Genomic DNA, 12,725 nt, shown 5'->3' on the forward strand with positions numbered 1-12,725 from the left:
CATTCTTTGTGAAGTTATCGTAGTTTCCGTTAGTACTAGTTAGAAGGGAATAAGATTTGAATCACTATATTTGCAGAACTGCGAAATACACTACTGGCCACTAAAATTGCTACACCATGAAGATGACGTGCTACAGACGCGAAATTTAACCGACAGGAAGAAGATGCAGTGATATGCAGATGATTAGCTTTTCAGAGCATTCACGCAAGGTTGGCGCCGATGGCGACACCTACAACTTGCTGACATGAGGAAAGTTTCCAACCAATTTCTCATACACAAAAAGCAGTTGACCGGCGTTGCCTGGTGAAACGTTGTTGTGATGCCTCGTGTAAGGAGAAGAAATACGTACCATCACGTTTCTGACTTTGATAAAGGTCGGATTGTAGCCTGTCGCGATTGCGGTTTATCGAATCGCGACATTGCTGCTCGCGTTGGTCGAGATCCAATGACTGTTAGCAGAATATGGAATAGGTGGGTTCAGGAGGGTAATACGGAACGCCGTGCTGGATTCCAATGGCCTAGTATCACTAGCAGTCGAGATGACAGGCATCTTATCCGCTTGGCTGTAACGGATCGTGCAGCCACGTCTCGATCCCTGAGTCAACAGTTGGGGACGTTTCCAAGACAACAACCATCTGCACAAACAGTTCAACGACGTTTGCAGCAGCGTGGACTATCAGCTCGGACACCATGGCTGCGGTTACTATTGACGCTGCGTCATAGACAGGAGCGCCTGCGATGGTTTACTCAACGACGAACCTGGGTGCACGAATGGCAAAACGTCATTTTTTCGGATGAATCCAGGTTCTCTTTACAGCATCATGATGGTCGCATCCGTGTTTGCCGACATCGCGGTGAACGCACATTGGAAGCGTGTATTCGTCATCGCCATACTGGCGTATCACCCAGCGTGATGGCATGGGGTGCTATTGGTTACACGTCTCGATCACCTCTTTTTCGCATTGACGGCACTTTGAACTGTGGACGTTACATTTCAGATGTGTTACGACCCGTGGCTCTACCCTTCATTCGATCCCTGCGAAACCCTACATTTCAGCAGGATAATGCACGACCGCATGTTGCAGGTCCTGTACGGATCTTTCTGGATACAGAAAATGTTCGGCTGCTGCTCTGGCCAGGATACTCTCCAGATCTCTCACCAATTGAAAACAACTGGTCAATGGTGGCCGAGCAACTGGCTCGTCACAATATGCCAGGCACTACTCTTGATGAACTGTGGTATCGTGTTGAAGCTGCATGGGCAGCTGTACCTGTACACGCCATCCAAGCTCTGTTTGACTCAATGCCCAGGCGTATCAGGGCCGTTATTACGGCCAAAGGTGGTTGTTCTGGGTACTGATTTCTCAGGATCTATGCACCCAAATTGCGTGAAATGTAATCACATGTCAGTTCTAGTATAATATATTTGTCCAATGAATACCCGTTTATCATCTGCATTTATTCTTGGTGTAGCAATTTTAATAGCCAGTAGTGTACTTTCTGTCCAGTATCTGGAGCAGTGGATGAATAAGGAAAAGTACAGTGAACGTGTTTGTTTCAGGTGCTCCTGCCGAACAACAGGAAACTAGGGTAGTGGGCGGAACGGAAGCTGCGGACGGCGAGTTCCCTTTCGTGGTAAAGTATCGGGACAGACACTGCCAATATCGTCCTATTTTATTTTGCTCCTAACGCTCGTAGCTTCATTACTTGGTGGACTTCAAAATTAGAGTTTCCTTGCCTACTACATCATCTTATTTCCATTGCTGAATTAATTTACAATAGATAAAAACATAAATAGAAAAAATAGTAGAAGAGTAAAATAACTATACGAAGTGCATACCTATCAACAGTGGCCTACTATACAGATACAGTGCACTTGCTATCCTGTTTTATTTATATTCTGCTTCCCTAATACGCCGATGAGCGTTGAAACCCCTCAAGGTTACATCTCAATAATCTTAATACCATTTCTACATTATTCTTTATTGATGACTGAACCGTAAAGGAAAGGAGAGAACGTCATCTTGAGAGAGCAGTCTATCAGATATGTGCGCTACATACTGCACACGCTTTTGAAACACCAATTCATAAGTTAAACGGTAGTATTTGCATGGAAATATTCAGTGACAGCTGTGATACTGATTAACAGGTTCGCAAGGCAATTTTTAATTTGCTATGATCCTCAAATTTTTCGCAGTTAGGTCTACTTTTACGGGTTTTTGGAATTGTAGAGGGAACTTAGTAGATGAAGTTTTGACAAGGATGACATGTCCAGAAATTTAAGTTTTGTATATAAAAGAAATTTCAAATGTCTCGCTTCACCGTACGTACACGAACTTGGAAGAGGGAGCCATCGTCTGTCCCTTTTGTAATTATATCATCGCATATCATTTTCGTCCGACTACAGGATCAGCCGCGAGAGACAGGTACGCTCAGAACTAAGAGGGCTGATGGTGGTTATGCGCAGATCCCCCATACTCTCAACTGCGCGTACAGCTGAACTCGACGAAGTTTTCTCCAAACATTGCCCTTGCCCTGGTCTCCTATAGAGTACATACATCAACTGATCAAAAGTATACGGAAAGCTGTTAGCAGATCTTAATTTGAGGTGTGTCCACTCTTCCCCTTAATGATGGCTTGATCAGCGTGGGGACATCCAACGTTTCTAGGGTTCGAAGCGAAGTCAACGTCGTAACTCATTTCAAAGACGTTGTATTGGGCACAGGTCGCCACTCTCGGCAGGCCAATCAGTTTCAAAATTAAGTTATCCGCGACCATTGCCTCGCAGATGTTGCCTTATGGCATTTACTAGATCTGTTCAAAAAATTCCCAAACTTCGTCAACAAAATTTTTCTGCTCTTACCTTTTGCTTATTGTGCATGGCCTCCTTCGAAATATTTTCCTCCACAATTGATACACTGCTCTCAACGCAGTTTCCAATTCCGGAAGCAGTCTTCGTAAGCCTCTTGTTCTGGGTCGCGTGAAGCACCGTCAATTAATTTTCTTTTGTCTAGTTTACAGTTAAAAATCTTCTTCCCTTCAACGGGGTTTTCAGCTCTGGAAATAAGTGCAATAGTCACCCACCAACAGGGTGCGCTGTCCGCGCCTCACTGAAGAGTTTTATTATTTGCGTAGTTCGGCTCTGTCTTAATGTTGACTAAATTCGTAGAGTGAAAGAGGGGACGACACAGCTGATGAGGAAAATGTCGCCTATGGCGATCATTCACCAGTAACTGACGCTGTCTGACTGCTTCTCGTAATAACTCTTATTCAGGACTCCTTTTTTACAATAGTTACAGCTCTTCAGGTACCGCCTACTGCGTTTCCGGCCGTTAAATTGCTTCTTCCTACTTTCGCTGTTATACGCAAAGTTCCTCATTATACATTCTTCGTTTTTTTTCCTCCGAAGTCCAACAACCGCCTCGGAGTATCCCGCCGCCGCGACTCAGGACCTCCATGGAGCGACGTCATCAGCCTCATTGTGTTGGCTCCATGGGGGCCCGCTACTTGCCGCGTCAACGAAAGTCCGCGCCGGTTGCTGGCTCGGTGTTTGAATTGTCTGCATATATAAAAACCAAATATTTCCGCAGTATTTATGCACATAACTAACAAATTCTAACTCGCAACTCAATTTTATCATTTAATTATAATTTGTGCTAGGCCAGGGGCGATAGATGGCGCATGCAACAGACCACTTGTCGTCTGTTACACCACAAGGGATGAATGTGCGGGTGTGTTATCGTGATGCAAAAGCCATCAATTCTCAGCAACTCTCTAGAAGAAAAGTTTTTAACTGGTTTTCAGCTACATCACTAGGCATTCTCTCCTATCTCAGATACGTTGATGATATTTTGGTCATCTACAAGGGACCTGCTGATGGCATTCAGCATATTTGTAATCTCTTCAATGAACTTCATGAGAAAATATCTTCCACCATCGAACTTGAAAACAGGGCCCGCAAAATTAATCTTCCTTGACTTGACGCTTACAATAGAAGAAAATGAAATCTCATTCAACATTTTTCGTAAAGAAACCTATACTGATCAGATCGTTCCTGCGTCTTCTATGCATCCACAGTCTCATAAAAACGCCTTCTTTCATTCTGCTATTCACCGAGCTACTTCCATTCCACTTTCGAAAGGAAAGTTCAACGACGACATCAATTTACTCAAAACGATAGCAGTTAATAACGAGTATAAACCTGGCATAGTAGTTGACATTCTCAGAAATAAAACTGTGAGAAGAGTTACTAACCTCGGCATCTCTGTCATTGAATCCAACCCAAAACAATATTTTTCTATTCCTTTCTAGGGGCCCATCTCCTGTCAGATCCAACGTCTTCTGCGTAATAAATACAACTGCAACGTTCCATTTTCTACCAACTATAACTTGAAAAAAAGCCTCATTCACAATTTTAAATGGATTCGTTCCCCTTCAGAAAGTTCTGGCGTCTATAAGATTTTCTGAAATACCTGCTCTTCTTACTACATAGGACAAACAGGACGTGGCTTTACAACCAGATATAAAGAATACCTTTTACGAAAAAATGGCACTGGCCCCGAAAATTCGTATTTTGCCGACCGTCTTCTGATTACGGGTCACGCGGCTAAAGCTATTTCCGATATCAATATCTTGCACACAGCGAAGAAAGCGCGTACATTATATGTTCTTGAAGAATTAGAGATTTTTAAACGTATTTCGCGAAATGGTAGACTCATTCTCAATGACCAGCTGCAGTTGCGTAACAAAGATTTCTTCAAAGGTATAAAGCCGCTGTTTGATATTTAATCTCGGGTCTCCTCGTGCACTTCACGAAATAGTTTTTTCCATCTTACTCATCTCATAATTTTTCGTTTATTAAAAGGTTTATTGGCTGTATTTCATGTTACATCGTTTTCTACAGGCTGTGCTATTCAGCACTTTCTGTATTTTCTGTAATGACGTTTTTATGTTTCAAACTGTAATTCTAAGATCTGATGTAGATAAAATGTAACTTTATCTGTCACTGTTAAACTAAGTATTGCCTTTTAAATTATGTACTGAACTATTTTCATTATAATTTTCGTCTATCTACATTCGAATGTTAAGTAGGCAAGTTGTACCTGTGGCTACTAGATGGCACTCTCGCTGCAATGCCATGTTCACAAGTCGCACTTGTTAACGCGGGCGCCTCAGTCCGTTGCAACCTGTGGTTGTACAGCTCTGAACAGGCCTTAGAGTCTCACCTTCACACATTCGTTTTAAGCATTTTGTGACAAAAGCCCTACTGGCCTGTTATTTATTTTACACGTGACACGTAAGTACTGTCTCTGTCTTGTATTATTTGTCAGTACTTACACTTTTTTATATAAAAAAAATTTTCTTCCCATAAATTGGTGATTTTGTTATGGACCGTTTGAAATGTCTAAATTCTGATGAAGGCACTCTTAGAAGTTTTGCAACCTGGATAATGAAACTAAAATATTCTGTCCGAGGGCTCATTTGTTTCAATTTTAATGTATAAATGGTCACTGAACCAAACAGCCATGTTCAGAACTTTGCAGCTTGTTTCTTCCTAACCGATCAAGAGCTTGAGGGCTTTATATTATGCAAGCGCAACGTTGAAAGACAACACAAAGCATAGAGACATTTCGGTATTAAGAATGAGGTTCATAGTACACAAATAATAGGAATACTCTGAGTCAGCTCAATGTCTAAAAGCAAATTAAAAACGTTGATATCAGTTTAGTCTAATCTAAATCAGTCAGTAAGTGTAGAACTAAGAATATGCGAGTTTTTTAATTTCACCTCTACTTAAATATTGCAACGTCTTAAATCACTGAACTAATCTTACCTCCTATTCGCCATTAATTTTAAATCATGTGTGATGAAAAGAATCTAGCAGTTATTCATCAGTTCTTATTACAATAATAAGTGCCAACATTATTTATATGTGACTAAAACGAAAATTGTTTCTGAACATTTACTAGCATGCACACTAGACATCATTTGAAGTCACTCAGGATTTATAGAAAATGCATTCCCTCAAGTATTCGCTTCGCCATATTACTCATAAACTGACGGAAAAAAATCCCAGCGAAAAGAATGAGCTCTGAGCTGTACGTTGTGAACGAGAACTCGGGGACGTGTTTCTATCGGAGACGTGTTTTTACATCTGAAAGATAATGTCTGTAGAAACTTCGCTACAGGCGCTGTTAGCGTCACAATGAGAATGCACATCAGGTGTGCTTTAAATGGACGCTAGATAATGGTCGTGACCGTTAGTTGTCTTTGAGAATGGACGCAGTGAGTTGATGTTAGTCAATAACAACTTTTAAGGCGACAAAGACGCCATTTTCACCACCGCACCGGGATTGACCGAGGGCTGCTAGGAGCTGGAAGTTCCTTCGGCGATATTGCAGAAATACTTGGGAGGAATGTAGCCACTGTACATAACTGCTGGCAGCGGTGGTCACCAGAATATACAGTCGCAAGAGGACCGAGTTTCGAACGGCCACGTGGCTCTACCGAAAGGGAAGACCATCGTCCTCGGTATATGCCTCTGGCGCATTGTACTGCACCTGAAGCAGCAGTCTGATCAGCAGCTGTCACCACAGTGACACAACGAACTGTTACAAATCGGTTACGACAAGGACAGCTCTGAGCCAGACGATCTGTTGGGTGCATTCCACTGATACCAAACCACCGCCATTTGAGTCTTCAGTGGTTTCAAGCGAGAGATCGTTGGAGTGTACGGTAGAGGTTTGTTGTACTTTCTGATGAAAGCTGGTTCTGCCTCAGTGCCTGTGATGGCTGTATGTTGGTCAGAGGAAAGCCAGTTAAGGGCCTGCAACCAACCTATCTGTGTGCACTGCACCTAGGGTCATGGTCAGCGTGTGGCTTCGTACGGCAGCATCAGCACTCTGGTGGTTATCCCAAGCACTCTGTAAATTTGTAAGTGAATCTGGTGATCCGAATTGTTGAGCTGCCATTCATAAACTACATTCCATGGTGTGTTTTCCAACAGGAATACACTCGCACACATACCGCTGTTGTAACCCAACAAGCTCTACATAGTGTCAACACGCTACCTTGGCTGCTCGATCACCATACCTGTCTCCAATCGAACCCGTATAGGACATCATCGGACGACAGATTCAGTGCCCTTCTTGTGGATTAGCCGTCCCTATAATGACCGACAAAGCGCAACAGGCATGGAACTCCATCCCACAAACTGGCATCCGGCACATGTACAACATAATACATGCACGTTTGCTTGCTTGCATTCAACATTCTGGCTGGTGCATCGGTTACGAATGTATCAGCATTTCACATTTGGAATGAATGGCTTATCTCACACTTACAGTAACATGTGCACTTGCAAAGTTAATCGCTTGAATATGTTACTTCGAAAAATTAATTCCCAAAATTTCATAACTCTACATTAATTAATTTTTGATGTTGCGAATATTTTTTCTTCTTTGTATGCATAACACTGCTTATGAAGTTTATGTATAGCATAAATATACTCTACTTCTCTGACGTTCTAGGCTCATTAAATAACTATATATACAGTCTGACAAAATAGGTGAAGCAAGCAGTACGGAAGGAGGAAACGAAATGAAACATGTAAGGTGAATCAATGATTACAAAATCGAGTCAAACTTACAAATAAGTTGGCAGTATGAGCCCATTTATCAGTTTGGCGTTACACCCTCTTACCCCAGGATGCATGAACTGATCCCGTTGGGAAGGGGTCGTAAAAACGTTGTATTCCCTCCACAACTGTTGTAACTGCTACTTGACATCCTGCACACTGGCACTGGACCGTGTTGCCACACATAATCTATCGGGAAATATCTGGAGATCTTAATGGCTGAGGGAAATCTTTGACATCAGTTCATAATGAAATATTCCATGCATGAATGGGCAAAATGGCATCACGATTCGCATCAGAGTTAACACGACAGGAAGCAGAATGTACAACATCCTTATCCAGCTCCTCAGTTACTATCAGCCGTGACCTAGGTCATAACAGATAGCGAGTAAGACCACCGCTCCTCTCTAAAGTGCTGAGAGAACGAAACTTTTCCTCAGGTCGCCGCCATACACGCCAGTGATGATTATCCGAATAGTGCAGATCCGCAGTTCATCGCTGAACAAAATGCGATGCCAGTCATCAGCAGTCAGTGCTGCCTAGTCTGGCACCATTCCAAACGCAGAGGTTTGTGATGCGGTGTTGTGTATTGTATTGTGTTTTGAACTGGGGACCTAGAAACGATGGAGAGGCTTCGTCCCCGCTGTAGCCTTCAGTGGTTCCCAATTCTACAATAGGCCACAGCAGTCCACTCACTTCACCACCACCCCACACCGAACCCACAGTTATTGTGCCGTTAGCACCCCCCCCCCTCCCACGGTGGTCCACCCCAGGAACGTCTCATACCAGAAGAGTGTAACCCCAGATGTTTGCGTGGTAGAGTAATTATGGTGTACGTGTACGTGGAGACAGTGTTTGCGCAGCAATCGCCGACATAGTGTAACTGAGGTTGACTAAGGGGAACCAGCCCGAATTCGTCGGGGCAGATGGAAAACAGCCTTAAAACCCATCCACAAGCTGGACAGCTCACCAGACCTCGACAGTACTCCACCGGGAGCATTCGTGCCGGGGACCGTCACGCCTTCCCGCTCGGGAAGCAGTGCGTTAGACTGCACTGCTAGCCGGGTGGGCTGGTATGGTGTTAATGGCAGCCTACGAATGGGATTGTAATTCCCAGCCCAGCTGATGCTAGTCTCCGACCATCGTTTCAGGATGGCACAGCTTGTTTTAGGGATCTCACTGCTTGTTCTCGGATGTTGTGAAGGGTTTACGCTGTGTAGTGCAGTGATCTTCCCTTTGTTGTGGTCAGACGTGATCGACCGGAAAAATGACGAGTACGCCTACTCTCACTTTCCACTTTCATATCCGACTACCCACGTATATGGGTACTGCAACATTCCACTAAGATGACAAATGGAGACCCGCAGTGAGGCCCCTTTCAAACTCGTGTCAGGTGCTGACAATGCTGCCTTACGTAAGTACGTAGCATCTCCGTGCCCTTCACAATGATCAGCCAGCATCTGTTCATTCCCTTTATATACTCAGCCCAGACTGGCAACAACACTAAGCACGAACAAAACTCACCCACTCTGGTGGCTGATCGACCTGTCCCATGGAATTGCACCTCTACTCTTTTCCACACCCGATGGTTCGTATTGTACATAGCTATATAGACATCCGACTGTATCTTATGGGCGTTCCACCTTTTCTTCTGAGGCAGTGCATTAATATCTTATCTTATACGGTTTACAAAATGTTTATTTTTAGAAACTGGGTATACTTTTAAGTAAAGAATTTGACCCGTGGGCGGCTCGCGGTCATGCCGTTTATTGCTCGTCTTCTTGTTTTTATGGCTCTGTCGCCTCGTTTTCTCCTTAATTCGATTTACTGGCGTCACTAAGTTTCTGGTTCGCTTGCACGTGAGTGGCAGGAGCAGCGCGTATCGGTAGAGCACGGTCGTATTTTCTCTGAAGCGACCGCTAGTATTTCCGGCTCGTCGTGTGTCGGGAGTTCAGTCGGGGACGGAACGCCAGTGAGCTGCGGACAGCCGGTGCTTGCCGACCGTTGGCAAACTCGTGATCTGTCCGACGGAAGGAGATTAGAGCAGGACGACCGTTGGTAGGTCGTTCGGTTCGTCGTCTCATCTGGCGACGTGTATTTGGTCTTTTGACAGTTTCTGGGCCTCGACAGTTGGTCATCTTGCCGGACGTGGGTCGGTTCCTTCCTTGTGCAGAGATGTCGTTGCCAATGGGCAAGAGTTACCTCTGCATGGTTGGGCCCGAGCCAGTGAGCCCGGGTCACCGTGTCTCCGACTTCCGAAAGGACATGGAGTTCAGTTGCGTTGGAGCTGCAGTCAGCTTCGGGCGACCAAGACTCGCGCGACCGTTGCCAACACACGTAACTTGAGTGGGAACGACCTGGGTTGGTCGTTTGGTCGGTCGTCTCATCGGGCGATGTGTATTTGGTCGCCAACCGCTTGTAGAAACTCTCTGAGTGTCGAACTGATTCGTCCTTGTTGTTCCACAGTGATTGCTTTTACGATTGTTCGAGTTCTTGTGCAATTGTGTTTACGTGGAACTATGTGTAGCTTCTGTTATTTCTACTGAGCAGATGAATGCTGTCTGCTTACTGTAGTAGTCAGTTGGTCGCTTGCGACAGAGGGAATTGATTAAGTTGTTGGTTGGTTCTTCAGCCGTCCATAGGTCGTGTTGCCACCCGATTATTTAGTGTTAGGCTTGGCTGTCTGTCTCACCTAAACTGTGGTTAGAGTTTCCTCCCCAGGCCGACCCTTGGAACATTTCTGAGCATCACTATTTGTTGTTTGTGATTGTCACTTTATTTGGTCGCAGGTACTGTGCCAGGCCTTCAGCCGTGTATTGATAATGTTTTATGTTTAGTACATGGCCTTCAGCCAAGCTTCATAACAACTTTAAGATGAGGGATTCAGCCGTGTTTCATTTAAAATTCTTGTTGCTCTGTATTTAGGCCTTCAGCCACGTTTGTTTCAGAATCTGTGGCTTTAATATGTAAATCCTTGTCTGTAAGGTTTCCCTTTAATTATCTTGGATTCTTGAAACGGCCTTCAGCCGTGTTATGTAAATGTTTATCTTAAGGTTGTCTTTAATTATTCTTGAGTAATTGTTTGGGTTTCAGCCGACAACATACTTCAAGTTTGCTTAAGATATTTTGCTGTTGTACTGTGTAAAAGGTTTTCTTTAAAGCCTCTCTTTTATTACGTAAGGAAAATTTTTTGTTGGGCCTTTAGCCGAAGAACTGAATTTTTCTTAATATGGCCTTCAGCCGGGATTTGTAAATTATTGGTTTTTAAAGAATTCCTTAGCTGATCTGAATTATTATTCCGGCCTTTAGCCGAGAAGATATTGTAATTATGATTAAGCAAGGCCTTCAGCCGTTATTTTAAACCAGGTGTTTTAAAAGCAATCATTCAAACTTATTCTGGAGAAGTTACTCGGGCCCTCAGCAGTGAATTGATCTTGGTTGCTATAAAGAGAAAACTGTGCACAGGTTTATACAATTAAGTTGAGTGTGTTCTTATATAACTAACAGTAATTGACCTTGGCCCCTTTGCACAACCTGATCCGCTCTGGCCTGCAAATCCGTATTTCAGAATTACATGACAAGTAACTACTACGGGTTACTGTGTAACCACGACTAGATGCGTTACAATGCCGGAAACCGATGTTCCTGAAACAATAAACAGCCTTCTACAACCACATAAATGGCTATTTGTAGTATCTTTTTATTGTACACTGAGTCACAAATTTTATAAATGATTTACATACTTCAATAGTAATTTATTTCACATTAACATACATCGTTCATTTGCCACATATTCATCTTGGAAAATTTTCACAATCCAGGATTATTGGTATTATACAGCACTATGCAGTGGCTCGAATTTTATCTACCACTCCATGTTCGCTGTGAATAGTTTTACACTGATTCTCACTCTGAGGTAACAAACATTCTGTCCACTATATTTATCTTCGAACTCTATGGTTGTCAAGTAAATACAGAAACAATTGTGTTACAAATCTAGACGTGCTCCTAAGAGTTCGTAATATTAATGTTGAACACATACACCAAAATATTATTTATGAGCCAATTACCATTAAATCAGAGAAGATAATACATTCAGATCTTGGCTACTACCATTAATATTCTACGACGTAGTCCACGACGTATTGCGCAACACAGTTACTGTACGGTGGATTCAGTAACGCAGACGGTTTCCATTTAACAAACGTTCATATTTAATAGCTGGTCACACATCGTATCTGCAGTGTGGTTTCATAATGAGCTTCTCGCAGACAAAGTCAGAAACAATATTCTAGTTCTATTTCTTATTTCTTACAGGTTACGCTATCTGCAGTCTACAGTCAAATGTTAGAGAGGAAAAAATATTGTTTTTGTTCCAGGTTGCTTACATTCATTACGACGTGCTCCAGTGCACAGCCACAATCATCAATGAAAAATGGGTGCTGATCGCGGCTCACTGTGTGGACGGGTAAGGAAAAACTGCGTCTTATCTTTTCAAGAATAATTGGGCCCGACTGCGTATGCTTTAAACGTTAAGAGTAACAATGTGACGCAGTTGTCCGATTGTGGGAATTTAATTGATGCTTTGAGAAGCTAAGAACCCTGAGACCGATCGAAAAAACCTTGATAAATTCAAAATTGGACTATAGACAAATGCTTCACTCAGAATATAGATAAAAGGTTCTCATTGATGGTCCAGCGATTGTAATGATGATATGCTTTTCAGTTAATCATCTTTTATAGCGTTTTAATCATACAGGTCTAACGATAATGGGTGTCCACCATCCAGTGACACCTAAAACACACTACCATCATATACATTCCCATGAATTTAGAAACCAAAAACTCCTACTCTTTCTTTTCTTCCTAGCTGTGTCATTAGTGTATTATGTCATTCTTCTTCATTATCATTACATCCAGCTTTCATTTTAATCAGCTGTCAGACTCATAAAAGATGTGTTTTTGTCATTATCACACATATTTATGAGAGATCAAGAATATAAATAAAAGGGTAATGAAAAAGAAATGAAAAGCTATCAATTTGATCCTTTGGAAATCTGTAAACACCCTGATTATTTATTTATTTCAT

At 42.8% G+C, this 12,725-nt stretch overlaps 1 protein-coding gene across 1 annotated transcript in view; it reads left to right on the forward strand.

Annotated features, from left to right (window-relative positions):
* LOC126260218 (trypsin-1-like) overlaps positions 1-12,725 on the forward strand; it is a 96,458-nt gene that overhangs the window by 12,773 nt on the left and 70,960 nt on the right. Inside the window, exons 2-3 of the mRNA XM_049957518.1 lie at positions 1,562-1,635; positions 12,016-12,104. The gene's annotated coding sequence lies outside the window, so the exon portion shown is untranslated. The remainder of the gene's footprint in view (positions 1-1,561; positions 1,636-12,015; positions 12,105-12,725) is intronic.

The sequence above is a fragment of the Schistocerca nitens genome, chromosome 5 (assembly GCF_023898315.1).
Source record: "Schistocerca nitens isolate TAMUIC-IGC-003100 chromosome 5, iqSchNite1.1, whole genome shotgun sequence".
In the NCBI taxonomy this organism is placed as follows: domain Eukaryota; kingdom Metazoa; phylum Arthropoda; class Insecta; order Orthoptera; family Acrididae; genus Schistocerca; species Schistocerca nitens.